Raw genomic sequence first — 27,285 nt, 5'->3', positions numbered from 1 at the left:
AACACATCTCGCCCAACGTGGGGCTCGAACCCACGACCCTGAGATTAAGAGTATAATTCACCCTGTAATGAAAAGTCTTCAAGTCTGCATTCCGAGAGAGCTTTGCGGAAGCAAAGGGTGGACAGAGGGAAAGAGGGAACTCGCAAAGCTCTCTATCTTAATGTATGATATAAAATTTACCTTCTTAAACAAGAGAAAAATCATATCACTTTACCCTATAAGATTCAAGCAATCCAACCTGTAATGAAACGTCTCCAGGTTGGCATTCCTAGACTCGTAAAACAATCAGAAACAGTGAAGGATATAATGGGCCATAGTAGCTCTTGTTCCACAGTGAGATCTAGTTTTGATTTTAATCCCTTAGTTTCTGTCCAGGTGATAAGATTTGAAAATCTCCCCTTTTTGGATCATAACGAGAAGTCTCCAAGTCTGCATTTCTAGAGTCGTAAAACAATTAGAAATGGTGAAGGAAATGATGGGCCATAGTAGCTCTTGTCTGACAGTGGGGTTTAATTTAGATTGTATTCAGTTAGACTGTGTCCAGTAACATGTGATTAGCATTGAAAACCTACCCCTTTTGGATTGTTTCATTTCTCCTGGCCTGATGGTGAAAGAGATCATAGACCCTAGTTGCTTATGTTGGAAGGTGAGATTTAGCTAGACTGAAACATATAAAGTTGCATTCTTAAACAATGGCTTCATTGCTCTTATGGAAATAATATGACTTAATTCCTTATATTCTAAGGTAGCAATTTGTTAACACATCTCGCCCAACGTGGGTCTCGAACCCACGACCCTGAGATTAAGAGTATAATTCACCCTGTAATGAAAAGTCTTCAAGTCTGCATTCCGAGAGGGCTTTGCGGAAGCAAAGGGTGGACAGAGGGAAAGAGGGAACTCGCAAAGCTCTCTATCTTAATGTATGATATAAAATTTACCTTCTTAAACAAGAGAAAAATCATATCACTTTACCCTATAAGATTCAAGCAATCCAACCTGTAATGAAACGTCTCCAGGTTGGCATTCCTAGACTCGTAAAACAATCAGAAACAGTGAAGGATATAATGGGCCATAGTAGCTCTTGTTCCACAGTGAGATCTAGTTTTGATTTTAATCCCTTAGTTTCTGTCCAGGTGATAAGATTTGAAAATCTCCCCTTTTTGGATCATAACGAGAAGTCTCCAAGTCTGCATTTCTAGAGTCGTAAAACAATTAGAAATGGTGAAGGAAATGATGGGCCATAGTAGCTCTTGTCTGACAGTGGGGTTTAATTTAGATTGTATTCAGTTAGACTGTGTCCAGTAACATGTGATTAGCATTGAAAACCTACCCCTTTTGGATTGTTTCATTTCTCCTGGCCTGATGGTGAAAGAGATCATAGACCCTAGTTGCTTATGTTGGAAGGTGAGATTTAGCTAGACTGAAACATATAAAGTTGCATTCTTAAACAATGGCTTCATTGCTCTTATGGAAATAATATGGCTTAATTCCTGATTTTCTAAGGTAGCATTTTGTTAACATGTTCCCCTGCTAGGTTGTGTCCACTGGTTTATGGTTAGATTTGAAAATCTCCCTCTACTAAAATGTTTTGTAAGAATTCCTCAATCGTCTTACAACAATTAAATTGCTTGACACACTTTTCCAAAGAACTACACTCCTGTTTCTTCACCTTCTATGTTTTTCAAATATACAATCTGCTCTAATATATGGTGACTTTTATGATTCCCTAGGCCAAACGTAAGCATCTTCCTTCTTTTTTTATTTTTTTCAATAAAGGAGACATAAAATTACATATCTCGCCCAACGTGGGGCTCGAACCCACGACCCTGAGATTAAGAGTCTCATGCTCTACCGACTGAGCTAGCCAGGCTGATTCTTACATGCATTATGCTCTGACTTCGGATGCAAAGGGTGGATGGAGAGAGCTTGCAAAGCTCTCTATCTTGGTTTAACTATTTAATATAATATATAAATTTACCTTCTTAAACAAGAGAAAAATCAGATCACTTTACCCTATAGAACTCACCCTGTAATGAAAAGTCTTCAAGTCTGCATTCCGAGAGAGCTTTGCGGAAGCAAAGGGTGGACAGAGGGAAAGAGGGAACTCGCAAAGCTCTCTATCTTAATGTATGATATAAAATTTACCTTCTTAAACAAGAGAAAAATCATATCACTTTACCCTATAAGATTCAAGCAATCCACCCTGTAATGAAACGTCTCCAGGTTGGCATTCCTAGACTCGTAAAACAATCAGAAACAGTGAAGGATATAATGGGCCATAGTAGCTCTTGTTCCACAGTGAGATCTAGTTTTGATTTTAATCCCTTAGTTTCTGTCCAGGTGATAAGATTTGAAAATCTCCCCTTTTTGGATCATAACGAGAAGTCTCCAAGTCTGCATTTCTAGAGTCGTAAAACAATTAGAAATGGTGAAGTAAATGATGGGCCATAGTAGCTCTTGTCTGACAGTGGGGTTTAATTTAGATTGTATTCAGTTAGACTGTGTCCAGTAACATGTGATTAGCATTGAAAACCTACCCCTTTTGGATTGTTTCATTTCTCCTGGCCTGATGGTGAAAGAGATCATAGACCCTAGTTGCTTATGTTGGAAGGTGAGATTTAGCTCCACTTAACCATATAAAGTTGCCTTCTTAAACAATGGCTTCATTGCTCTTATGGAAATAATATGACTTAATTCCTTATATTCTAAGGTAGCAATTTATAACACATCTCGCCCAACGTGGGGCTCGAACCCACGACCCTGAGATTAAGAGTATAATTCACCCTGTAATGAAAAGTCTTCAAGTCTGCATTCCAGAGGGCTTTGCGGAAGCAAAGGGTGGACAGAGGGAAAGAGGGAACTCGCAAAGCTCTCTATCTTAATGTATGATATAAAATTTACCTTCTTAAACAAGAGAAAAATCATATCACTTTACCCTATAAGATTCAAGCAATCCAACCTGTAATGAAACGTCTCCAGGTTGGCATTCCTAGACTCGTAAAACAATCAGAAACAGTGAAGGATATAATGGGCCATAGTAGCTCTTGTTCCACAGTGAGATCTAGTTTTGATTTTAATCCCTTAGTTTCTGTCCAGGTGATAAGATTTGAAAATCTCCCCTTTTTGGATCATAACGAGAAGTCTCCAAGTCTGCATTTCTAGAGTCGTAAAACAATTAGAAATGGTGAAGGAAATGATGGGCCATAGTAGCTCTTGTCTGACAGTGGGGTTTAATTTAGATTGTATTCAGTTAGACTGTGTCCAGTAACATGTGATTAGCATTGAAAACCTACCCCTTTTGGATTGTTTCATTTCTCCTGGCCTGATGGTGAAAGAGATCATAGACCCTAGTTGCTTATGTTGGAAGGTGAGATTTAGCTCCACTGAACCATATAAAGTTGCCTTCTTAAACAATGGCTTCATTGCTCTTATGGAAATAATATGACTTAATTCCTTATATTCTAAGGTAGCAATTTGTTAACACATCTCGCCCAACGTGGGGCTCGAACCCACGACCCTGAGATTAAGAGTATAATTCACCCTGTAATGAAAAGTCTTCAAGTCTGCATTCCGAGAGAGCTTTGCGGAAGCAAAGGGTGGACAGAGGGAAAGAGGGAACTCGCAAAGCTCTCTATCTTAATGTATGATATAAAATTTACCTTCTTAAACAAGAGAAAAATCATATCACTTTACCCTATAAGATTCAAGCAATCCAACCTGTAATGAAACGTCTCCAGGTTGGCATTCCTAGACTCGTAAAACAATCAGAAACAGTGAAGGATATAATGGGCCATAGTAGCTCTTGTTCCACAGTGAGATCTAGTTTTGATTTTAATCCCTTAGTTTCTGTCCAGGTGATAAGATTTGAAAATCTCCCCTTTTTGGATCATAACGAGAAGTCTCCAAGTCTGCATTTCTAGAGTCGTAAAACAATTAGAAATGGTGAAGGAAATGATGGGCCATAGTAGCTCTTGTCTGACAGTGGGGTTTAATTTAGATTGTATTCAGTTAGACTGTGTCCAGTAACATGTGATTAGCATTGAAAACCTACCCCTTTTGGATTGTTTCATTTCTCCTGGCCTGATGGTGAAAGAGATCATAGACCCTAGTTGCTTATGTTGGAAGGTGAGATTTAGCTAGACTGAAACATATAAAGTTGCATTCTTAAACAATGGCTTCATTGCTCTTATGGAAATAATATGACTTAATTCCTTATATTCTAAGGTAGCAATTTGTTAACACATCTCGCCCAACGTGGGTCTCGAACCCACGACCCTGAGATTAAGAGTATAATTCACCCTGTAATGAAAAGTCTTCAAGTCTGCATTCCGAGAGGGCTTTGCGGAAGCAAAGGGTGGACAGAGGGAAAGAGGGAACTCGCAAAGCTCTCTATCTTAATGTATGATATAAAATTTACCTTCTTAAACAAGAGAAAAATCATATCACTTTACCCTATAAGATTCAAGCAATCCAACCTGTAATGAAACGTCTCCAGGTTGGCATTCCTAGACTCGTAAAACAATCAGAAACAGTGAAGGATATAATGGGCCATAGTAGCTCTTGTTCCACAGTGAGATCTAGTTTTGATTTTAATCCCTTAGTTTCTGTCCAGGTGATAAGATTTGAAAATCTCCCCTTTTTGGATCATAACGAGAAGTCTCCAAGTCTGCATTTCTAGAGTCGTAAAACAATTAGAAATGGTGAAGGAAATGATGGGCCATAGTAGCTCTTGTCTGACAGTGGGGTTTAATTTAGATTGTATTCAGTTAGACTGTGTCCAGTAACATGTGATTAGCATTGAAAACCTACCCCTTTTGGATTGTTTCATTTCTCCTGGCCTGATGGTGAAAGAGATCATAGACCCTAGTTGCTTATGTTGGAAGGTGAGATTTAGCTAGACTGAAACATATAAAGTTGCATTCTTAAACAATGGCTTCATTGCTCTTATGGAAATAATATGGCTTAATTCCTGATTTTCTAAGGTAGCATTTTGTTAACATGTTCCCCTGCTAGGTTGTGTCCACTGGTTTATGGTTAGATTTGAAAATCTCCCTCTACTAAAATGTTTTGTAAGAATTCCTCAATCGTCTTACAACAATTAAATTGCTTGACACACTTTTCCAAAGAACTACACTCCTGTTTCTTCACCTTCTATGTTTTTCAAATATACAATCTGCTCTAATATATGGTGACTTTTATGATTCCCTAGGCCAAACGTAAGCATCTTCCTTCTTTTTTTATTTTTTTCAATAAAGGAGACATAAAATTACATATCTCGCCCAACGTGGGGCTCGAACCCACGACCCTGAGATTAAGAGTCTCATGCTCTACCGACTGAGCTAGCCAGGCTGATTCTTACATGCATTATGCTCTGACTTCGGATGCAAAGGGTGGATGGAGAGAGCTTGCAAAGCTCTCTATCTTGGTTTAACTATTTAATATAATATATAAATTTACCTTCTTAAACAAGAGAAAAATCAGATCACTTTACCCTATAGAACTCACCCTGTAATGAAAAGTCTTCAAGTCTGCATTCCGAGAGAGCTTTGCGGAAGCAAAGGGTGGACAGAGGGAAAGAGGGAACTCGCAAAGCTCTCTATCTTAATGTATGATATAAAATTTACCTTCTTAAACAAGAGAAAAATCATATCACTTTACCCTATAAGATTCAAGCAATCCACCCTGTAATGAAACGTCTCCAGGTTGGCATTCCTAGACTCGTAAAACAATCAGAAACAGTGAAGGATATAATGGGCCATAGTAGCTCTTGTTCCACAGTGAGATCTAGTTTTGATTTTAATCCCTTAGTTTCTGTCCAGGTGATAAGATTTGAAAATCTCCCCTTTTTGGATCATAACGAGAAGTCTCCAAGTCTGCATTTCTAGAGTCGTAAAACAATTAGAAATGGTGAAGTAAATGATGGGCCATAGTAGCTCTTGTCTGACAGTGGGGTTTAATTTAGATTGTATTCAGTTAGACTGTGTCCAGTAACATGTGATTAGCATTGAAAACCTACCCCTTTTGGATTGTTTCATTTCTCCTGGCCTGATGGTGAAAGAGATCATAGACCCTAGTTGCTTATGTTGGAAGGTGAGATTTAGCTCCACTTAACCATATAAAGTTGCCTTCTTAAACAATGGCTTCATTGCTCTTATGGAAATAATATGACTTAATTCCTTATATTCTAAGGTAGCAATTTGTTAACACATCTCGCCCAACGTGGGGCTCGAACCCACGACCCTGAGATTAAGAGTATAATTCACCCTGTAATGAAAAGTCTTCAAGTCTGCATTCCAGAGGGCTTTGCGGAAGCAAAGGGTGGACAGAGGGAAAGAGGGAACTCGCAAAGCTCTCTATCTTAATGTATGATATAAAATTTACCTTCTTAAACAAGAGAAAAATCATATCACTTTACCCTATAAGATTCAAGCAATCCAACCTGTAATGAAACGTCTCCAGGTTGGCATTCCTAGACTCGTAAAACAATCAGAAACAGTGAAGGATATAATGGGCCATAGTAGCTCTTGTTCCACAGTGAGATCTAGTTTTGATTTTAATCCCTTAGTTTCTGTCCAGGTGATAAGATTTGAAAATCTCCCCTTTTTGGATCATAACGAGAAGTCTCCAAGTCTGCATTTCTAGAGTCGTAAAACAATTAGAAATGGTGAAGGAAATGATGGGCCATAGTAGCTCTTGTCTGACAGTGGGGTTTAATTTAGATTGTATTCAGTTAGACTGTGTCCAGTAACATGTGATTAGCATTGAAAACCTACCCCTTTTGGATTGTTTCATTTCTCCTGGCCTGATGGTGAAAGAGATCATAGACCCTAGTTGCTTATGTTGGAAGGTGAGATTTAGCTCCACTGAACCATATAAAGTTGCCTTCTTAAACAATGGCTTCATTGCTCTTATGGAAATAATATGACTTAATTCCTTATATTCTAAGGTAGCAATTTGTTAACACATCTCGCCCAACGTGGGGCTCGAACCCACGACCCTGAGATTAAGAGTATAATTCACCCTGTAATGAAAAGTCTTCAAGTCTGCATTCCGAGAGAGCTTTGCGGAAGCAAAGGGTGGACAGAGGGAAAGAGGGAACTCGCAAAGCTCTCTATCTTAATGTATGATATAAAATTTACCTTCTTAAACAAGAGAAAAATCATATCACTTTACCCTATAAGATTCAAGCAATCCAACCTGTAATGAAACGTCTCCAGGTTGGCATTCCTAGACTCGTAAAACAATCAGAAACAGTGAAGGATATAATGGGCCATAGTAGCTCTTGTTCCACAGTGAGATCTAGTTTTGATTTTAATCCCTTAGTTTCTGTCCAGGTGATAAGATTTGAAAATCTCCCCTTTTTGGATCATAACGAGAAGTCTCCAAGTCTGCATTTCTAGAGTCGTAAAACAATTAGAAATGGTGAAGGAAATGATGGGCCATAGTAGCTCTTGTCTGACAGTGGGGTTTAATTTAGATTGTATTCAGTTAGACTGTGTCCAGTAACATGTGATTAGCATTGAAAACCTACCCCTTTTGGATTGTTTCATTTCTCCTGGCCTGATGGTGAAAGAGATCATAGACCCTAGTTGCTTATGTTGGAAGGTGAGATTTAGCTAGACTGAAACATATAAAGTTGCATTCTTAAACAATGGCTTCATTGCTCTTATGGAAATAATATGACTTAATTCCTTATATTCTAAGGTAGCAATTTGTTAACACATCTCGCCCAACGTGGGTCTCGAACCCACGACCCTGAGATTAAGAGTATAATTCACCCTGTAATGAAAAGTCTTCAAGTCTGCATTCCGAGAGGGCTTTGCGGAAGCAAAGGGTGGACAGAGGGAAAGAGGGAACTCGCAAAGCTCTCTATCTTAATGTATGATATAAAATTTACCTTCTTAAACAAGAGAAAAATCATATCACTTTACCCTATAAGATTCAAGCAATCCAACCTGTAATGAAACGTCTCCAGGTTGGCATTCCTAGACTCGTAAAACAATCAGAAACAGTGAAGGATATAATGGGCCATAGTAGCTCTTGTTCCACAGTGAGATCTAGTTTTGATTTTAATCCCTTAGTTTCTGTCCAGGTGATAAGATTTGAAAATCTCCCCTTTTTGGATCATAACGAGAAGTCTCCAAGTCTGCATTTCTAGAGTCGTAAAACAATTAGAAATGGTGAAGGAAATGATGGGCCATAGTAGCTCTTGTCTGACAGTGGGGTTTAATTTAGATTGTATTCAGTTAGACTGTGTCCAGTAACATGTGATTAGCATTGAAAACCTACCCCTTTTGGATTGTTTCATTTCTCCTGGCCTGATGGTGAAAGAGATCATAGACCCTAGTTGCTTATGTTGGAAGGTGAGATTTAGCTAGACTGAAACATATAAAGTTGCATTCTTAAACAATGGCTTCATTGCTCCTATGGAAATAATATGGCTTAATTCCTGATTTTCTAAGGTAGCATTTTGTTAACATGTTCCCCTGCTAGGTTGTGTCCACTGGTTTATGGTTAGATTTGAAAATCTCCCTCTACTAAAATGTTTTGTAAGAATTCCTCAATCGTCTTACAACAATTAAATTGCTTGACACACTTTTCCAAAGAACTACACTCCTGTTTCTTCACCTTCTATGTTTTTCAAATATACAATCTGCTCTAATATATGGTGACTTTTATGATTCCCTAGGCCAAACGTAAGCATCTTCCTTCTTTTTTTATTTTTTTCAATAAAGGAGACATAAAATTACATATCTCGCCCAACGTGGGGCTCGAACCCACGACCCTGAGATTAAGAGTCTCATGCTCTACCGACTGAGCTAGCCAGGCTGATTCTTACATGCATTATGCTCTGACTTCGGATGCAAAGGGTGGATGGAGAGAGCTTGCAAAGCTCTCTATCTTGGTTTAACTATTTAATATAATATATAAATTTACCTTCTTAAACAAGAGAAAAATCAGATCACTTTACCCTATAGAACTCACCCTGTAATGAAAAGTCTTCAAGTCTGCATTCCGAGAGAGCTTTGCGGAAGCAAAGGGTGGACAGAGGGAAAGAGGGAACTCGCAAAGCTCTCTATCTTAATGTATGATATAAAATTTACCTTCTTAAACAAGAGAAAAATCATATCACTTTACCCTATAAGATTCAAGCAATCCACCCTGTAATGAAACGTCTCCAGGTTGGCATTCCTAGACTCGTAAAACAATCAGAAACAGTGAAGGATATAATGGGCCATAGTAGCTCTTGTTCCACAGTGAGATCTAGTTTTGATTTTAATCCCTTAGTTTCTGTCCAGGTGATAAGATTTGAAAATCTCCCCTTTTTGGATCATAACGAGAAGTCTCCAAGTCTGCATTTCTAGAGTCGTAAAACAATTAGAAATGGTGAAGTAAATGATGGGCCATAGTAGCTCTTGTCTGACAGTGGGGTTTAATTTAGATTGTATTCAGTTAGACTGTGTCCAGTAACATGTGATTAGCATTGAAAACCTACCCCTTTTGGATTGTTTCATTTCTCCTGGCCTGATGGTGAAAGAGATCATAGACCCTAGTTGCTTATGTTGGAAGGTGAGATTTAGCTCCACTTAACCATATAAAGTTGCCTTCTTAAACAATGGCTTCATTGCTCTTATGGAAATAATATGACTTAATTCCTTATATTCTAAGGTAGCAATTTGTTAACACATCTCGCCCAACGTGGGGCTCGAACCCACGACCCTGAGATTAAGAGTATAATTCACCCTGTAATGAAAAGTCTTCAAGTCTGCATTCCAGAGGGCTTTGCGGAAGCAAAGGGTGGACAGAGGGAAAGAGGGAACTCGCAAAGCTCTCTATCTTAATGTATGATATAAAATTTACCTTCTTAAACAAGAGAAAAATCATATCACTTTACCCTATAAGATTCAAGCAATCCAACCTGTAATGAAACGTCTCCAGGTTGGCATTCCTAGACTCGTAAAACAATCAGAAACAGTGAAGGATATAATGGGCCATAGTAGCTCTTGTTCCACAGTGAGATCTAGTTTTGATTTTAATCCCTTAGTTTCTGTCCAGGTGATAAGATTTGAAAATCTCCCCTTTTTGGATCATAACGAGAAGTCTCCAAGTCTGCATTTCTAGAGTCGTAAAACAATTAGAAATGGTGAAGGAAATGATGGGCCATAGTAGCTCTTGTCTGACAGTGGGGTTTAATTTAGATTGTATTCAGTTAGACTGTGTCCAGTAACATGTGATTAGCATTGAAAACCTACCCCTTTTGGATTGTTTCATTTCTCCTGGCCTGATGGTGAAAGAGATCATAGACCCTAGTTGCTTATGTTGGAAGGTGAGATTTAGCTCCACTGAACCATATAAAGTTGCCTTCTTAAACAATGGCTTCATTGCTCTTATGGAAATAATATGACTTAATTCCTTATATTCTAAGGTAGCAATTTGTTAACACATCTCGCCCAACGTGGGGCTCGAACCCACGACCCTGAGATTAAGAGTATAATTCACCCTGTAATGAAAAGTCTTCAAGTCTGCATTCCGAGAGAGCTTTGCGGAAGCAAAGGGTGGACAGAGGGAAAGAGGGAACTCGCAAAGCTCTCTATCTTAATGTATGATATAAAATTTACCTTCTTAAACAAGAGAAAAATCATATCACTTTACCCTATAAGATTCAAGCAATCCAACCTGTAATGAAACGTCTCCAGGTTGGCATTCCTAGACTCGTAAAACAATCAGAAACAGTGAAGGATATAATGGGCCATAGTAGCTCTTGTTCCACAGTGAGATCTAGTTTTGATTTTAATCCCTTAGTTTCTGTCCAGGTGATAAGATTTGAAAATCTCCCCTTTTTGGATCATAACGAGAAGTCTCCAAGTCTGCATTTCTAGAGTCGTAAAACAATTAGAAATGGTGAAGGAAATGATGGGCCATAGTAGCTCTTGTCTGACAGTGGGGTTTAATTTAGATTGTATTCAGTTAGACTGTGTCCAGTAACATGTGATTAGCATTGAAAACCTACCCCTTTTGGATTGTTTCATTTCTCCTGGCCTGATGGTGAAAGAGATCATAGACCCTAGTTGCTTATGTTGGAAGGTGAGATTTAGCTAGACTGAAACATATAAAGTTGCATTCTTAAACAATGGCTTCATTGCTCTTATGGAAATAATATGACTTAATTCCTTATATTCTAAGGTAGCAATTTGTTAACACATCTCGCCCAACGTGGGTCTCGAACCCACGACCCTGAGATTAAGAGTATAATTCACCCTGTAATGAAAAGTCTTCAAGTCTGCATTCCAGAGGGCTTTGCGGAAGCAAAGGGTGGACAGAGGGAAAGAGGGAACTCGCAAAGCTCTCTATCTTAATGTATGATATAAAATTTACCTTCTTAAACAAGAGAAAAATCATATCACTTTACCCTATAAGATTCAAGCAATCCAACCTGTAATGAAACGTCTCCAGGTTGGCATTCCTAGACTCGTAAAACAATCAGAAACAGTGAAGGATATAATGGGCCATAGTAGCTCTTGTTCCACAGTGAGATCTAGTTTTGATTTTAATCCCTTAGTTTCTGTCCAGGTGATAAGATTTGAAAATCTCCCCTTTTTGGATCATAACGAGAAGTCTCCAAGTCTGCATTTCTAGAGTCGTAAAACAATTAGAAATGGTGAAGGAAATGATGGGCCATAGTAGCTCTTGTCTGACAGTGGGGTTTAATTTAGATTGTATTCAGTTAGACTGTGTCCAGTAACATGTGATTAGCATTGAAAACCTACCCCTTTTGGATTGTTTCATTTCTCCTGGCCTGATGGTGAAAGAGATCATAGACCCTAGTTGCTTATGTTGGAAGGTGAGATTTAGCTCCACTGAACCATATAAAGTTGCCTTCTTAAACAATGGCTTCATTGCTCTTATGGAAATAATATGACTTAATTCCTTATATTCTAAGGTAGCAATTTGTTAACACATCTCGCCCAACGTGGGGCTCGAACCCACGACCCTGAGATTAAGAGTATAATTCACCCTGTAATGAAAAGTCTTCAAGTCTGCATTCCGAGAGAGCTTTGCGGAAGCAAAGGGTGGACAGAGGGAAAGAGGGAACTCGCAAAGCTCTCTATCTTAATGTATGATATAAAATTTACCTTCTTAAACAAGAGAAAAATCATATCACTTTACCCTATAAGATTCAAGCAATCCAACCTGTAATGAAACGTCTCCAGGTTGGCATTCCTAGACTCGTAAAACAATCAGAAACAGTGAAGGATATAATGGGCCATAGTAGCTCTTGTTCCACAGTGAGATCTAGTTTTGATTTTAATCCCTTAGTTTCTGTCCAGGTGATAAGATTTGAAAATCTCCCCTTTTTGGATCATAACGAGAAGTCTCCAAGTCTGCATTTCTAGAGTCGTAAAACAATTAGAAATGGTGAAGGAAATGATGGGCCATAGTAGCTCTTGTCTGACAGTGGGGTTTAATTTAGATTGTATTCAGTTAGACTGTGTCCAGTAACATGTGATTAGCATTGAAAACCTACCCCTTTTGGATTGTTTCATTTCTCCTGGCCTGATGGTGAAAGAGATCATAGACCCTAGTTGCTTATGTTGGAAGGTGAGATTTAGCTAGACTGAAACATATAAAGTTGCATTCTTAAACAATGGCTTCATTGCTCTTATGGAAATAATATGACTTAATTCCTTATATTCTAAGGTAGCAATTTGTTAACACATCTCGCCCAACGTGGGTCTCGAACCCACGACCCTGAGATTAAGAGTATAATTCACCCTGTAATGAAAAGTCTTCAAGTCTGCATTCCGAGAGGGCTTTGCGGAAGCAAAGGGTGGACAGAGGGAAAGAGGGAACTCGCAAAGCTCTCTATCTTAATGTATGATATAAAATTTACCTTCTTAAACAAGAGAAAAATCATATCACTTTACCCTATAAGATTCAAGCAATCCAACCTGTAATGAAACGTCTCCAGGTTGGCATTCCTAGACTCGTAAAACAATCAGAAACAGTGAAGGATATAATGGGCCATAGTAGCTCTTGTTCCACAGTGAGATCTAGTTTTGATTTTAATCCCTTAGTTTCTGTCCAGGTGATAAGATTTGAAAATCTCCCCTTTTTGGATCATAACGAGAAGTCTCCAAGTCTGCATTTCTAGAGTCGTAAAACAATTAGAAATGGTGAAGTAAATGATGGGCCATAGTAGCTCTTGTCTGACAGTGGGGTTTAATTTAGATTGTATTCAGTTAGACTGTGTCCAGTAACATGTGATTAGCATTGAAAACCTACCCCTTTTGGATTGTTTCATTTCTCCTGGCCTGATGGTGAAAGAGATCATAGACCCTAGTTGCTTATGTTGGAAGGTGAGATTTAGCTAGACTGAAACATATAAAGTTGCATTCTTAAACAATGGCTTCATTGCTCTTATGGAAATAATATGGCTTAATTCCTGATTTTCTAAGGTAGCATTTTGTTAACATGTTCCCCTGCTAGGTTGTGTCCACTGGTTTATGGTTAGATTTGAAAATCTCCCTCTACTAAAATGTTTTGTAAGAATTCCTCAATCGTCTTACAACAATTAAATTGCTTGACACACTTTTCCAAAGAACTACACTCCTGTTTCTTCACCTTCTATGTTTTTCAAATATACAATCTGCTCTAATATATGGTGACTTTTATGATTCCCTAGGCCAAACGTAAGCATCTTCCTTCTTTTTTTATTTTTTTCAATAAAGGAGACATAAAATTACATATCTCGCCCAACGTGGGGCTCGAACCCACGACCCTGAGATTAAGAGTCTCATGCTCTACCGACTGAGCTAGCCAGGCTGATTCTTACATGCATTATGCTCTGACTTCGGATGCAAAGGGTGGATGGAGAGAGCTTGCAAAGCTCTCTATCTTGGTTTAACTATTTAATATAATATATAAATTTACCTTCTTAAACAAGAGAAAAATCAGATCACTTTACCCTATAGAACTCACCCTGTAATGAAAAGTCTTCAAGTCTGCATTCCGAGAGAGCTTTGCGGAAGCAAAGGGTGGACAGAGGGAAAGAGGGAACTCGCAAAGCTCTCTATCTTAATGTATGATATAAAATTTACCTTCTTAAACAAGAGAAAAATCATATCACTTTACCCTATAAGATTCAAGCAATCCACCCTGTAATGAAACGTCTCCAGGTTGGCATTCCTAGACTCGTAAAACAATCAGAAACAGTGAAGGATATAATGGGCCATAGTAGCTCTTGTTCCACAGTGAGATCTAGTTTTGATTTTAATCCCTTAGTTTCTGTCCAGGTGATAAGATTTGAAAATCTCCCCTTTTTGGATCATAACGAGAAGTCTCCAAGTCTGCATTTCTAGAGTCGTAAAACAATTAGAAATGGTGAAGTAAATGATGGGCCATAGTAGCTCTTGTCTGACAGTGGGGTTTAATTTAGATTGTATTCAGTTAGACTGTGTCCAGTAACATGTGATTAGCATTGAAAACCTACCCCTTTTGGATTGTTTCATTTCTCCTGGCCTGATGGTGAAAGAGATCATAGACCCTAGTTGCTTATGTTGGAAGGTGAGATTTAGCTCCACTTAACCATATAAAGTTGCCTTCTTAAACAATGGCTTCATTGCTCTTATGGAAATAATATGACTTAATTCCTTATATTCTAAGGTAGCAATTTGTTAACACATCTCGCCCAACGTGGGGCTCGAACCCACGACCCTGAGATTAAGAGTATAATTCACCCTGTAATGAAAAGTCTTCAAGTCTGCATTCCAGAGGGCTTTGCGGAAGCAAAGGGTGGACAGAGGGAAAGAGGGAACTCGCAAAGCTCTCTATCTTAATGTATGATATAAAATTTACCTTCTTAAACAAGAGAAAAATCATATCACTTTACCCTATAAGATTCAAGCAATCCAACCTGTAATGAAACGTCTCCAGGTTGGCATTCCTAGACTCGTAAAACAATCAGAAACAGTGAAGGATATAATGGGCCATAGTAGCTCTTGTTCCACAGTGAGATCTAGTTTTGATTTTAATCCCTTAGTTTCTGTCCAGGTGATAAGATTTGAAAATCTCCCCTTTTTGGATCATAACGAGAAGTCTCCAAGTCTGCATTTCTAGAGTCGTAAAACAATTAGAAATGGTGAAGGAAATGATGGGCCATAGTAGCTCTTGTCTGACAGTGGGGTTTAATTTAGATTGTATTCAGTTAGACTGTGTCCAGTAACATGTGATTAGCATTGAAAACCTACCCCTTTTGGATTGTTTCATTTCTCCTGGCCTGATGGTGAAAGAGATCATAGACCCTAGTTGCTTATGTTGGAAGGTGAGATTTAGCTCCACTGAACCATATAAAGTTGCCTTCTTAAACAATGGCTTCATTGCTCTTATGGAAATAATATGACTTAATTCCTTATATTCTAAGGTAGCAATTTGTTAACACATCTCGCCCAACGTGGGGCTCGAACCCACGACCCTGAGATTAAGAGTATAATTCACCCTGTAATGAAAAGTCTTCAAGTCTGCATTCCGAGAGAGCTTTGCGGAAGCAAAGGGTGGACAGAGGGAAAGAGGGAACTCGCAAAGCTCTCTATCTTAATGTATGATATAAAATTTACCTTCTTAAACAAGAGAAAAATCATATCACTTTACCCTATAAGATTCAAGCAATCCAACCTGTAATGAAACGTCTCCAGGTTGGCATTCCTAGACTCGTAAAACAATCAGAAACAGTGAAGGATATAATGGGCCATAGTAGCTCTTGTTCCACAGTGAGATCTAGTTTTGATTTTAATCCCTTAGTTTCTGTCCAGGTGATAAGATTTGAAAATCTCCCCTTTTTGGATCATAACGAGAAGTCTCCAAGTCTGCATTTCTAGAGTCGTAAAACAATTAGAAATGGTGAAGGAAATGATGGGCCATAGTAGCTCTTGTCTGACAGTGGGGTTTAATTTAGATTGTATTCAGTTAGACTGTGTCCAGTAACATGTGATTAGCATTGAAAACCTACCCCTTTTGGATTGTTTCATTTCTCCTGGCCTGATGGTGAAAGAGATCATAGACCCTAGTTGCTTATGTTGGAAGGTGAGATTTAGCTAGACTGAAACATATAAAGTTGCATTCTTAAACAATGGCTTCATTGCTCTTATGGAAATAATATGACTTAATTCCTTATATTCTAAGGTAGCAATTTGTTAACACATCTCGCCCAACGTGGGTCTCGAACCCACGACCCTGAGATTAAGAGTATAATTCACCCTGTAATGAAAAGTCTTCAAGTCTGCATTCCGAGAGGGCTTTGCGGAAGCAAAGGGTGGACAGAGGGAAAGAGGGAACTCGCAAAGCTCTCTATCTTAATGTATGATATAAAATTTACCTTCTTAAACAAGAGAAAAATCATATCACTTTACCCAATAAGATTCAAGCAATCCAACCTGTAATGAAACGTCTCCAGGTTGGCATTCCTAGACTCGTAAAACAATCAGAAACAGTGAAGGATATAATGGGCCATAGTAGCTCTTGTTCCACAGTGAGATCTAGTTTTGATTTTAATCCCTTAGTTTCTGTCCAGGTGATAAGATTTGAAAATCTCCCCTTTTTGGATCATAACGAGAAGTCTCCAAGTCTGCATTTCTAGAGTCGTAAAACAATTAGAAATGGTGAAGGAAATGATGGGCCATAGTAGCTCTTGTCTGACAGTGGGGTTTAATTTAGATTGTATTCAGTTAGACTGTGTCCAGTAACATGTGATTAGCATTGAAAACCTACCCCTTTTGGATTGTTTCATTTCTCCTGGCCTGATGGTGAAAGAGATCATAGACCCTAGTTGCTTATGTTGGAAGGTGAGATTTAGCTAGACTGAAACATATAAAGTTGCATTCTTAAACAATGGCTTCATTGCTCTTATGGAAATAATATGGCTTAATTCCTGATTTTCTAAGGTAGCATTTTGTTAACATGTTCCCCTGCTAGGTTGTGTCCACTGGTTTATGGTTAGATTTGAAAATCTCCCTCTACTAAAATGTTTTGTAAGAATTCCTCAATCGTCTTACAACAATTAAATTGCTTGACACACTTTTCCAAAGAACTACACTCCTGTTTCTTCACCTTCTATGTTTTTCAAATATACAATCTGCTCTAATATATGGTGACTTTTATGATTCCCTAGGCCAAACGTAAGCATCTTCCTTCTTTTTTTATTTTTTTCAATAAAGGAGACATAAAATTACATATCTCGCCCAACGTGGGGCTCGAACCCACGACCCTGAGATTAAGAGTCTCATGCTCTACCGACTGAGCTAGCCAGGCTGATTCTTACATGCATTATGCTCTGACTTCGGATGCAAAGGGTGGATGGAGAGAGCTTGCAAAGCTCTCTATCTTGGTTTAACTATTTAATATAATATATAAATTTACCTTCTTAAACAAGAGAAAAATCAGATCACTTTACCCTATAGAACTCACCCTGTAATGAAAAGTCTTCAAGTCTGCATTCCGAGAGAGCTTTGCGGAAGCAAAGGGTGGACAGAGGGAAAGAGGGAACTCGCAAAGCTCTCTATCTTAATGTATGATATAAAATTTACCTTCTTAAACAAGAGAAAAATCATATCACTTTACCCTATAAGATTCAAGCAATCCACCCTGTAATGAAACGTCTCCAGGTTGGCATTCCTAGACTCGTAAAACAATCAGAAACAGTGAAGGATATAATGGGCCATAGTAGCTCTTGTTCCACAGTGAGATCTAGTTTTGATTTTAATCCCTTAGTTTCTGTCCAGGTGATAAGATTTGAAAATCTCCCCTTTTTGGATCATAACGAGAAGTCTCCAAGTCTGCATTTCTAGAGTCGTAAAACAATTAGAAATGGTGAAGTAAATGATGGGCCATAGTAGCTCTTGTCTGACAGTGGGGTTTAATTTAGATTGTATTCAGTTAGACTGTGTCCAGTAACATGTGATTAGCATTGAAAACCTACCCCTTTTGGATTGTTTCATTTCTCCTGGCCTGATGGTGAAAGAGATCATAGACCCTAGTTGCTTATGTTGGAAGGTGAGATTTAGCTCCACTTAACCATATAAAGTTGCCTTCTTAAACAATGGCTTCATTGCTCTTATGGAAATAATATGACTTAATTCCTTATATTCTAAGGTAGCAATTTGTTAACACATCTCGCCCAACGTGGGGCTCGAACCCACGACCCTGAGATTAAGAGTATAATTCACCCTGTAATGAAAAGTCTTCAAGTCTGCATTCCAGAGGGCTTTGCGGAAGCAAAGGGTGGACAGAGGGAAAGAGGGAACTCGCAAAGCTCTCTATCTTAATGTATGATATAAAATTTACCTTCTTAAACAAGAGAAAAATCATATCACTTTACCCTATAAGATTCAAGCAATCCAACCTGTAATGAAACGTCTCCAGGTTGGCATTCCTAGACTCGTAAAACAATCAGAAACAGTGAAGGATATAATGGGCCATAGTAGCTCTTGTTCCACAGTGAGATCTAGTTTTGATTTTAATCCCTTAGTTTCTGTCCAGGTGATAAGATTTGAAAATCTCCCCTTTTTGGATCATAACGAGAAGTCTCCAAGTCTGCATTTCTAGAGTCGTAAAACAATTAGAAATGGTGAAGGAAATGATGGGCCATAGTAGCTCTTGTCTGACAGTGGGGTTTAATTTAGATTGTATTCAGTTAGACTGTGTCCAGTAACATGTGATTAGCATTGAAAACCTACCCCTTTTGGATTGTTTCATTTCTCCTGGCCTGATGGTGAAAGAGATCATAGACCCTAGTTGCTTATGTTGGAAGGTGAGATTTAGCTCCACTGAACCATATAAAGTTGCCTTCTTAAACAATGGCTTCATTGCTCTTATGGAAATAATATGACTTAATTCCTTATATTCTAAGGTAGCAATTTGTTAACACATCTCGCCCAACGTGGGGCTCGAACCCACGACCCTGAGATTAAGAGTATAATTCACCCTGTAATGAAAAGTCTTCAAGTCTGCATTCCGAGAGAGCTTTGCGGAAGCAAAGGGTGGACAGAGGGAAAGAGGGAACTCGCAAAGCTCTCTATCTTAATGTATGATATAAAATTTACCTTCTTAAACAAGAGAAAAATCATATCACTTTACCCTATAAGATTCAAGCAATCCAACCTGTAATGAAACGTCTCCAGGTTGGCATTCCTAGACTCGTAAAACAATCAGAAACAGTGAAGGATATAATGGGCCATAGTAGCTCTTGTTCCACAGTGAGATCTAGTTTTGATTTTAATCCCTTAGTTTCTGTCCAGGTGATAAGATTTGAAAATCTCCCCTTTTTGGATCATAACGAGAAGTCTCCAAGTCTGCATTTCTAGAGTCGTAAAACAATTAGAAATGGTGAAGGAAATGATGGGCCATAGTAGCTCTTGTCTGACAGTGGGGTTTAATTTAGATTGTATTCAGTTAGACTGTGTCCAGTAACATGTGATTAGCATTGAAAACCTACCCCTTTTGGATTGTTTCATTTCTCCTGGCCTGATGGTGAAAGAGATCATAGACCCTAGTTGCTTATGTTGGAAGGTGAGATTTAGCTAGACTGAAACATATAAAGTTGCATTCTTAAACAATGGCTTCATTGCTCTTATGGAAATAATATGACTTAATTCCTTATATTCTAAGGTAGCAATTTGTTAACACATCTCGCCCAACGTGGGTCTCGAACCCACGACCCTGAGATTAAGAGTATAATTCACCCTGTAATGAAAAGTCTTCAAGTCTGCATTCCAGAGGGCTTTGCGGAAGCAAAGGGTGGACAGAGGGAAAGAGGGAACTCGCAAAGCTCTCTATCTTAATGTATGATATAAAATTTACCTTCTTAAACAAGAGAAAAATCATATCACTTTACCCTATAAGATTCAAGCAATCCAACCTGTAATGAAACGTCTCCAGGTTGGCATTCCTAGACTCGTAAAACAATCAGAAACAGTGAAGGATATAATGGGCCATAGTAGCTCTTGTTCCACAGTGAGATCTAGTTTTGATTTTAATCCCTTAGTTTCTGTCCAGGTGATAAGATTTGAAAATCTCCCCTTTTTGGATCATAACGAGAAGTCTCCAAGTCTGCATTTCTAGAGTCGTAAAACAATTAGAAATGGTGAAGGAAATGATGGGCCATAGTAGCTCTTGTCTGACAGTGGGGTTTAATTTAGATTGTATTCAGTTAGACTGTGTCCAGTAACATGTGATTAGCATTGAAAACCTACCCCTTTTGGATTGTTTCATTTCTCCTGGCCTGATGGTGAAAGAGATCATAGACCCTAGTTGCTTATGTTGGAAGGTGAGATTTAGCTAGACTGAAACATATAAAGTTGCATTCTTAAACAATGGCTTCATTGCTCTTATGGAAATAATATGACTTAATTCCTGATTTTCTAAGGTAGCATTTTGTTAACATGTTCCCCTGCTAGGTTGTGTCCACTGGTTTATGGTTAGATTTGAAAATCTCCCTCTACTAAAATGTTTTGTAAGAATTCCTCAATCGTCTTACAACAATTAAATTGCTTGACACACTTTTCCAAAGAACTACACTCCTGTTTCTTCACCTTCTATGTTTTTCAAATATACAATCTGCTCTAATATATGGTGACTTTTATGATTCCCTAGGCCAAACGTAAGCACCTTCCTTCTTTTTTTATTTTTTTCAATAAAGGAGACATAAAATTACATATCTCGCCCAACGTGGGGCTCGAACCCACGACCCTGAGATTAAGAGTCTCATGCTCTACCGACTGAGCTAGCCGGGCTGATTCCTACATGCATTATGCTCTGACTTCGGATGCAAAGGGTGGATGGAGAGAGCTTGCAAAGCTCTCTATCTTGGTTTAACTATTTAATATAATATATAAATTTACCTTCTTAAACAAGAGAAAAATCAGATCACTTTACCCTATAGAACTCACCCTGTAATGAAAAGTCTTCAAGTCTGCATTCCGAGAGAGCTTTGCGGAAGCAAAGGGTGGACAGAGGGAAAGAGGGAACTCGCAAAGCTCTCTATCTTAATGTATGATATAAAATTTACCTTCTTAAACAAGAGAAAAATCATATCACTTTACCCTATAAGATTCAAGCAATCCACCCTGTAATGAAACGTCTCCAGGTTGGCATTCCTAGACTCGTAAAACAATCAGAAACAGTGAAGGATATAATGGGCCATAGTAGCTCTTGTTCCACAGTGAGATCTAGTTTTGATTTTAATCCCTTAGTTTCTGTCCAGGTGATAAGATTTGAAAATCTCCCCTTTTTGGATCATAACGAGAAGTCTCCAAGTCTGCATTTCTAGAGTCGTAAAACAATTAGAAATGGTGAAGGAAATGATGGGCCATAGTAGCTCTTGTCTGACAGTGGGGTTTAATTTAGATTGTATTCAGTTAGACTGTGTCCAGTAACATGTGATTAGCATTGAAAACCTACCCCTTTTGGATTGTTTCATTTCTCCTGGCCTGATGGTGAAAGAGATCATAGACCCTAGTTGCTTATGTTGGAAGGTGAGATTTAGCTCCACTTAACCATATAAAGTTGCCTTCTTAAACAATGGCTTCATTGCTCTTATGGAAATAATATGACTTAATTCCTTATATTCTAAGGTAGCAATTTGTTAACACATCTCGCCCAACGTGGGGCTCGAACCCACGACCCTGAGATTAAGAGTATAATTCACCCTGTAATGAAAAGTCTTCAAGTCTGCATTCCAGAGGGCTTTGCGGAAGCAAAGGGTGGACAGAGGGAAAGAGGGAACTCGCAAAGCTCTCTATCTTAATGTATGATATAAAATTTACCTTCTTAAACAAGAGAAAAATCATATCACTTTACCCTATAAGATTCAAGCAATCCAACCTGTAATGAAACGTCTCCAGGTTGGCATTCCTAGACTCGTAAAACAATCAGAAACAGTGAAGGATATAATGGGCCATAGTAGCTCTTGTTCCACAGTGAGATCTAGTTTTGATTTTAATCCCTTAGTTTCTGTCCAGGTGATAAGATTTGAAAATCTCCCCTTTTTGGATCATAACGAGAAGTCTCCAAGTCTGCATTTCTAGAGTCGTAAAACAATTAGAAATGGTGAAGGAAATGATGGGCCATAGTAGCTCTTGTCTGACAGTGGGGTTTAATTTAGATTGTATTCAGTTAGACTGTGTCCAGTAACATGTGATTAGCATTGAAAACCTACCCCTTTTGGATTGTTTCATTTCTCCTGGCCTGATGGTGAAAGAGATCATAGACCCTAGTTGCTTATGTTGGAAGGTGAGATTTAGCTAGACTGAAACATATAAAGTTGCATTCTTAAACAATGGCTTCATTGCTCTTATGGAAATAATATGACTTAATTCCTTATATTCTAAGGTAGCATTTTGTTAACATGTTCCCCTGCTAGGTTGTGTCCACTGGTTTATGGTTAGATTTGAAAATCTCCCTCTACTAAAATGTTTTGTAAGAATTCCTCAATCGTCTTACAACAATTAAATTGCTTGACACACTTTTCCAAAGAACTACACTCCTGTTTCTTCACCTTCTATGTTTTTCAAATATACAATCTGCTCTAATATATGGTGACTTTTATGATTCCCTAGGCCAAACGTAAGCACCTTCCTTCTTTTTTTATTTTTTTCAATAAAGGAGACATAAAATTACATATCTCGCCCAACGTGGGGCTCGAACCCACGACCCTGAGATTAAGAGTCTCATGCTCTACCGACTGAGCTAGCCGGGCTGATTCCTACATGCATTATGCTCTGACTTCGGATGCAAAGGGTGGATGGAGAGAGCTTGCAAAGCTCTCTATCTTGGTTTAACTATTTAATATAATATATAAATTTACCTTCTTAAACAAGAGAAAAATCAGATCACTTTACCCTATAGAACTCACCCTGTAATGAAAAGTCTTCAAGTCTGCATTCCGAGAGAGCTTTGCGGAAGCAAAGGGTGGACAGAGGGAAAGAGGGAACTCGCAAAGCTCTCTATCTTAATGTATGATATAAAATTTACCTTCTTAAACAAGAGAAAAATCATATCACTTTACCCTATAAGATTCAAGCAATCCACCCTGTAATGAAACGTCTCCAGGTTGGCATTCCTAGACTCGTAAAACAATCAGAAACAGTGAAGGATATAATGGGCCATAGTAGCTCTTGTTCCACAGTGAGATCTAGTTTTGATTTTAATCCCTTAGTTTCTGTCCAGGTGATAAGATTTGAAAATCTCCCCTTTTTGGATCATAACGAGAAGTCTCCAAGTCTGCATTTCTAGAGTCGTAAAACAATTAGAAATAGTGAAGGAAATGATGGGCCATAGTAGCTCTTGTCTGACAGTGGGGTTTAATTTAGATTGTATTCAGTTAGACTGTGTCCAGTAACATGTGATTAGCATTGAAAACCTACCCCTTTTGGATTGTTTCATTTCTCCTGGCCTGATGGTGAAAGAGATCATAGACCCTAGTTGCTTATGTTGGAAGGTGAGATTTAGCTCCACTTAACCATATAAAGTTGCCTTCTTAAACAATGGCTTCATTGCTCTTATGGAAATAATATGACTTAATTCCTTATATTCTAAGGTAGCAATTTGTTAACACATCTCGCCCAACGTGGGTCTCGAACCCACGACCCTGAGATTAAGAGTATAATTCACCCTGTAATGAAAAGTCTTCAAGTCTGCATTCCAGAGGGTTTGCGGAAGCAAAGGGTGGACAGAGGGAAAGAGGGAACTTGCAAAGCTCTCTTTCTTAATGTATGATATAAAATTTACCTTCTTAAACAAGAGAAAAATCATATCACTTTACCCTATAAGATTCAAGCAATCCAACCTGTAATGAAACGTCTCCAGGTTGGCATTCCTAGACTCGTAAAACAATCAGAAACAGTGAAGGATATAATGGGCCATAGTAGCTCTTGTTCCACAGTGAGATCTAGTTTTGATTTTAATCCCTTAGTTTCTGTCCAGGTGATAAGATTTGAAAATCTCCCCTTTTTGGATCATAACGAGAAGTCTCCAAGTCTGCATTTCTAGAGTCGTAAAACAATTAGAAATGGTGAAGGAAATGATGGGCCATAGTAGCTCTTGTCTGACAGTGGGGTTTAATTTAGATTGTATTCAGTTAGACTGTGTCCAGTAACATGTGATTAGCATTGAAAACCTACCCCTTTTGGATTGTTTCATTTCTCCTGGCCTGATGGTGAAAGAGATCATAGACCCTAGTTGCTTATGTTGGAAGGTGAGATTTAGCTAGACTGAAACATATAAAGTTGCATTCTTAAACAATGGCTTCATTGCTCTTATGGAAATAATATGACTTAATTCCTTATATTCTAAGGTAGCATTTTGTTAACATGTTCCCCTGCTAGGTTGTGTCCACTGGTTTATGGTTAGATTTGAAAATCTCCCTCTACTAAAATGTTTTGTAAGAATTCCTCAATCGTCTTACAACAATTAAATTGCTTGACACACTTTTCCAAAGAACTACACTCCTGTTTCTTCACCTTCTATGTTTTTCAAATATACAATCTGCTCTAATATATGGTGACTTTTATGATTCCCTAGGCCAAACGTAAGCACCTTCCTTCTTTTTTTATTTTTTTCAATAAAGGAGACATAAAATTACATATCTCGCCCAACGTGGGGCTCGAACCCACGACCCTGAGATTAAGAGTCTCATGCTCTACCGACTGAGCTAGCCAGGCTGATTCCTACATGCATTATGCTCTGACTTCGGATGCAAAGGGTGGATGGAGAGAGCTTGCAAAGCTCTCTATCTTGGTTTAACTATTTAATATAATATATAAATTTACCTTCTTAAACAAGAGAAAAATCAGATCACTTTACCCTATAGAACTCACCCTGTAATGAAAAGTCTTCAAGTCTGCATTCCGAGAGAGCTTTGCGGAAGCAAAGGGTGGACAGAGGGAAAGAGGGAACTCGCAAAGCTCTCTATCTTAATGTATGATATAAAATTTACCTTCTTAAACAAGAGAAAAATCATATCACTTTACCCTATAAGATTCAAGCAATCCACCCTGTAATGAAACGTCTCCAGGTTGGCATTCCTAGACTCGTAAAACAATCAGAAACAGTGAAGGATATAATGGGCCATAGTAGCTCTTGTTCCACAGTGAGATCTAGTTTTGATTTTAATCCCTTAGTTTCTGTCCAGGTGATAAGATTTGAAAATCTCCCCTTTTTGGATCATAACGAGAAGTCTCCAAGTCTGCATTTCTAGAGTCGTAAAACAATTAGAAATAGTGAAGGAAATGATGGGCCATAGTAGCTCTTGTCTGACAGTGGGGTTTAATTTAGATTGTATTCAGTTAGACTGTGTCCAGTAACATGTGATTAGCATTGAAAACCTACCCCTTTTGGATTGTTTCATTTCTCCTGGCCTGATGGTGAAAGAGATCATAGACCCTAGTTGCTTATGTTGGAAGGTGAGATTTAGCTCCACTTAACCATATAAAGTTGCCTTCTTAAACAATGGCTTCATTGCTCTTATGGAAATAATATGACTTAATTCCTTATATTCTAAGGTAGCAATTTGTTAACACATCTCGCCCAACGTGGGTCTCGAACCCACGACCCTGAGATTAAGAGTATAATTCACCCTGTAATGAAAAGTCTTCAAGTCTGCATTCCAGAGGGTTTGCGGAAGCAAAGGGTGGACAGAGGGAAAGAGGGAACTTGCAAAGCTCTCTATCTTAATGTATGATATAAAATTTACCTTCTTAAACAAGAGAAAAATCATATCACTTTACCCTATAAGATTCAAGCAATCCAACCTGTAATGAAACGTCTCCAGGTTGGCATTCCTAGACTCGTAAAACAATCAGAAACAGTGAAGGATATAATGGGCCATAGTAGCTCTTGTTCCACAGTGAGATCTAGTTTTGATTTTAATCCCTTAGTTTCTGTCCAGGTGATAAGATTTGAAAATCTCCCCTTTTTGGATCATAACGAGAAGTCTCCAAGTCTGCATTTCTAGAGTCGTAAAACAATTAGAAATGGTGAAGGAAATGATGGGCCATAGTAGCTCTTGTCTGACAGTGGGGTTTAATTTAGATTGTATTCAGTTAGACTGTGTCCAGTAACATGTGATTAGCATTGAAAACCTACCCCTTTTGGATTGTTTCATTTCTCCTGGCCTGATGGTGAAAGAGATCATAGACCCTAGTTGCTTATGTTGGAAGGTGAGATTTAGCTAGACTGAAACATATAAAGTTGCATTCTTAAACAATGGCTTCATTGCTCTTATGGAAATAATATGACTTAATTCCTTATATTCTAAGGTAGCATTTTGTTAACATGTTCCCCTGCTAGGTTGTGTCCACTGGTTTATGGTTAGATTTGAAAATCTCCCTCTACTAAAATGTTTTGTAAGAATTCCTCAATCGTCTTACAACAATTAAATTGCTTGACACACTTTTCCAAAGAACTACACTCCTGTTTCTTCACCTTCTATGTTTTTCAAATATACAATCTGCTCTAATATATGGTGACTTTTATGATTCCCTAGGCCAAACGTAAGCACCTTCCTTCTTTTTTTATTTTTTTCAATAAAGGAGACATAAAATTACATATCTCGCCCAACGTGGGGCTCGAACCCACGACCCTGAGATTAAGAGTCTCATGCTCTACCGACTGAGCTAGCCAGGCTGATTCCTACATGCATTATGCTCTGACTTCGGATGCAAAGGGTGGATGGAGAGAGCTTGCAAAGCTCTCTATCTTGGTTTAACTATTTAATATAATATATAAATTTACCTTCTTAAACAAGAGAAAAATCAGATCACTTTACCCTATAGAACTCACCCTGTAATGAAAAGTCTTCAAGTCTGCATTCCGAGAGAGCTTTGCGGAAGCAAAGGGTGGACAGAGGGAAAGAGGGAACTCGCAAAGCTCTCTATCTTAATGTATGATATAAAATTTACCTTCTTAAACAAGAGAAAAATCATATCACTTTACCCTATAAGATTCAAGCAATCCACCCTGTAATGAAACGTCTCCAGGTTGGCATTCCTAGACTCGTAAAACAATCAGAAACAGTGAAGGATATAATGGGCCATAGTAGCTCTTGTTCCACAGTGAGATCTAGTTTTGATTTTAATCCCTTAGTTTCTGTCCAGGTGATAAGATTTGAAAATCTCCCCTTTTTGGATCATAACGAGAAGTCTCCAAGTCTGCATTTCTAGAGTCGTAAAACAATTAGAAATGGTGAAGGAAATGATGGGCCATAGTAGCTCTTGTCTGACAGTGGGGTTTAATTTA

At 38.4% G+C, this 27,285-nt stretch overlaps 9 non-coding genes across 9 annotated transcripts; all 9 read right to left on the bottom strand.

Annotated features, from left to right (window-relative positions):
* Positions 1-1,797: 1,797 nt before the first annotated feature.
* TRNAK-CUU (transfer RNA lysine (anticodon CUU)) lies at positions 1,798-1,870 on the bottom strand. Its single transcript has one exon. It is a non-coding gene; the product is annotated as a tRNA-Lys (tRNA).
* Positions 1,871-5,276: 3,406 nt separating this feature from the next.
* On the bottom strand, positions 5,277-5,349 carry TRNAK-CUU (transfer RNA lysine (anticodon CUU)). Its single transcript has one exon. It is a non-coding gene; the product is annotated as a tRNA-Lys (tRNA).
* A 3,407-nt stretch (positions 5,350-8,756) lies between these two features.
* Positions 8,757-8,829, bottom strand: TRNAK-CUU (transfer RNA lysine (anticodon CUU)). The gene has a single exon. It is a non-coding gene; the product is annotated as a tRNA-Lys (tRNA).
* A 4,922-nt stretch (positions 8,830-13,751) lies between these two features.
* TRNAK-CUU (transfer RNA lysine (anticodon CUU)) lies at positions 13,752-13,824 on the bottom strand. The gene has a single exon. It is a non-coding gene; the product is annotated as a tRNA-Lys (tRNA).
* A 3,407-nt stretch (positions 13,825-17,231) lies between these two features.
* On the bottom strand, positions 17,232-17,304 carry TRNAK-CUU (transfer RNA lysine (anticodon CUU)). The gene has a single exon. It is a non-coding gene; the product is annotated as a tRNA-Lys (tRNA).
* A 3,406-nt stretch (positions 17,305-20,710) lies between these two features.
* TRNAK-CUU (transfer RNA lysine (anticodon CUU)) lies at positions 20,711-20,783 on the bottom strand. The gene has a single exon. It is a non-coding gene; the product is annotated as a tRNA-Lys (tRNA).
* Positions 20,784-22,674: 1,891 nt separating this feature from the next.
* On the bottom strand, positions 22,675-22,747 carry TRNAK-CUU (transfer RNA lysine (anticodon CUU)). Its single transcript has one exon. It is a non-coding gene; the product is annotated as a tRNA-Lys (tRNA).
* A 1,890-nt stretch (positions 22,748-24,637) lies between these two features.
* Positions 24,638-24,710, bottom strand: TRNAK-CUU (transfer RNA lysine (anticodon CUU)). Its single transcript has one exon. It is a non-coding gene; the product is annotated as a tRNA-Lys (tRNA).
* Positions 24,711-26,600: 1,890 nt separating this feature from the next.
* TRNAK-CUU (transfer RNA lysine (anticodon CUU)) lies at positions 26,601-26,673 on the bottom strand. The gene has a single exon. It is a non-coding gene; the product is annotated as a tRNA-Lys (tRNA).
* Positions 26,674-27,285: the final 612 nt, after the last annotated feature.

Source organism: Pelobates fuscus, chromosome 2 (genome assembly GCF_036172605.1).
Source record: "Pelobates fuscus isolate aPelFus1 chromosome 2, aPelFus1.pri, whole genome shotgun sequence".
NCBI lineage: Eukaryota > Metazoa > Chordata > Amphibia > Anura > Pelobatidae > Pelobates > Pelobates fuscus.
This window is presented reverse-complemented; position numbering and strand designations above follow the sequence as displayed.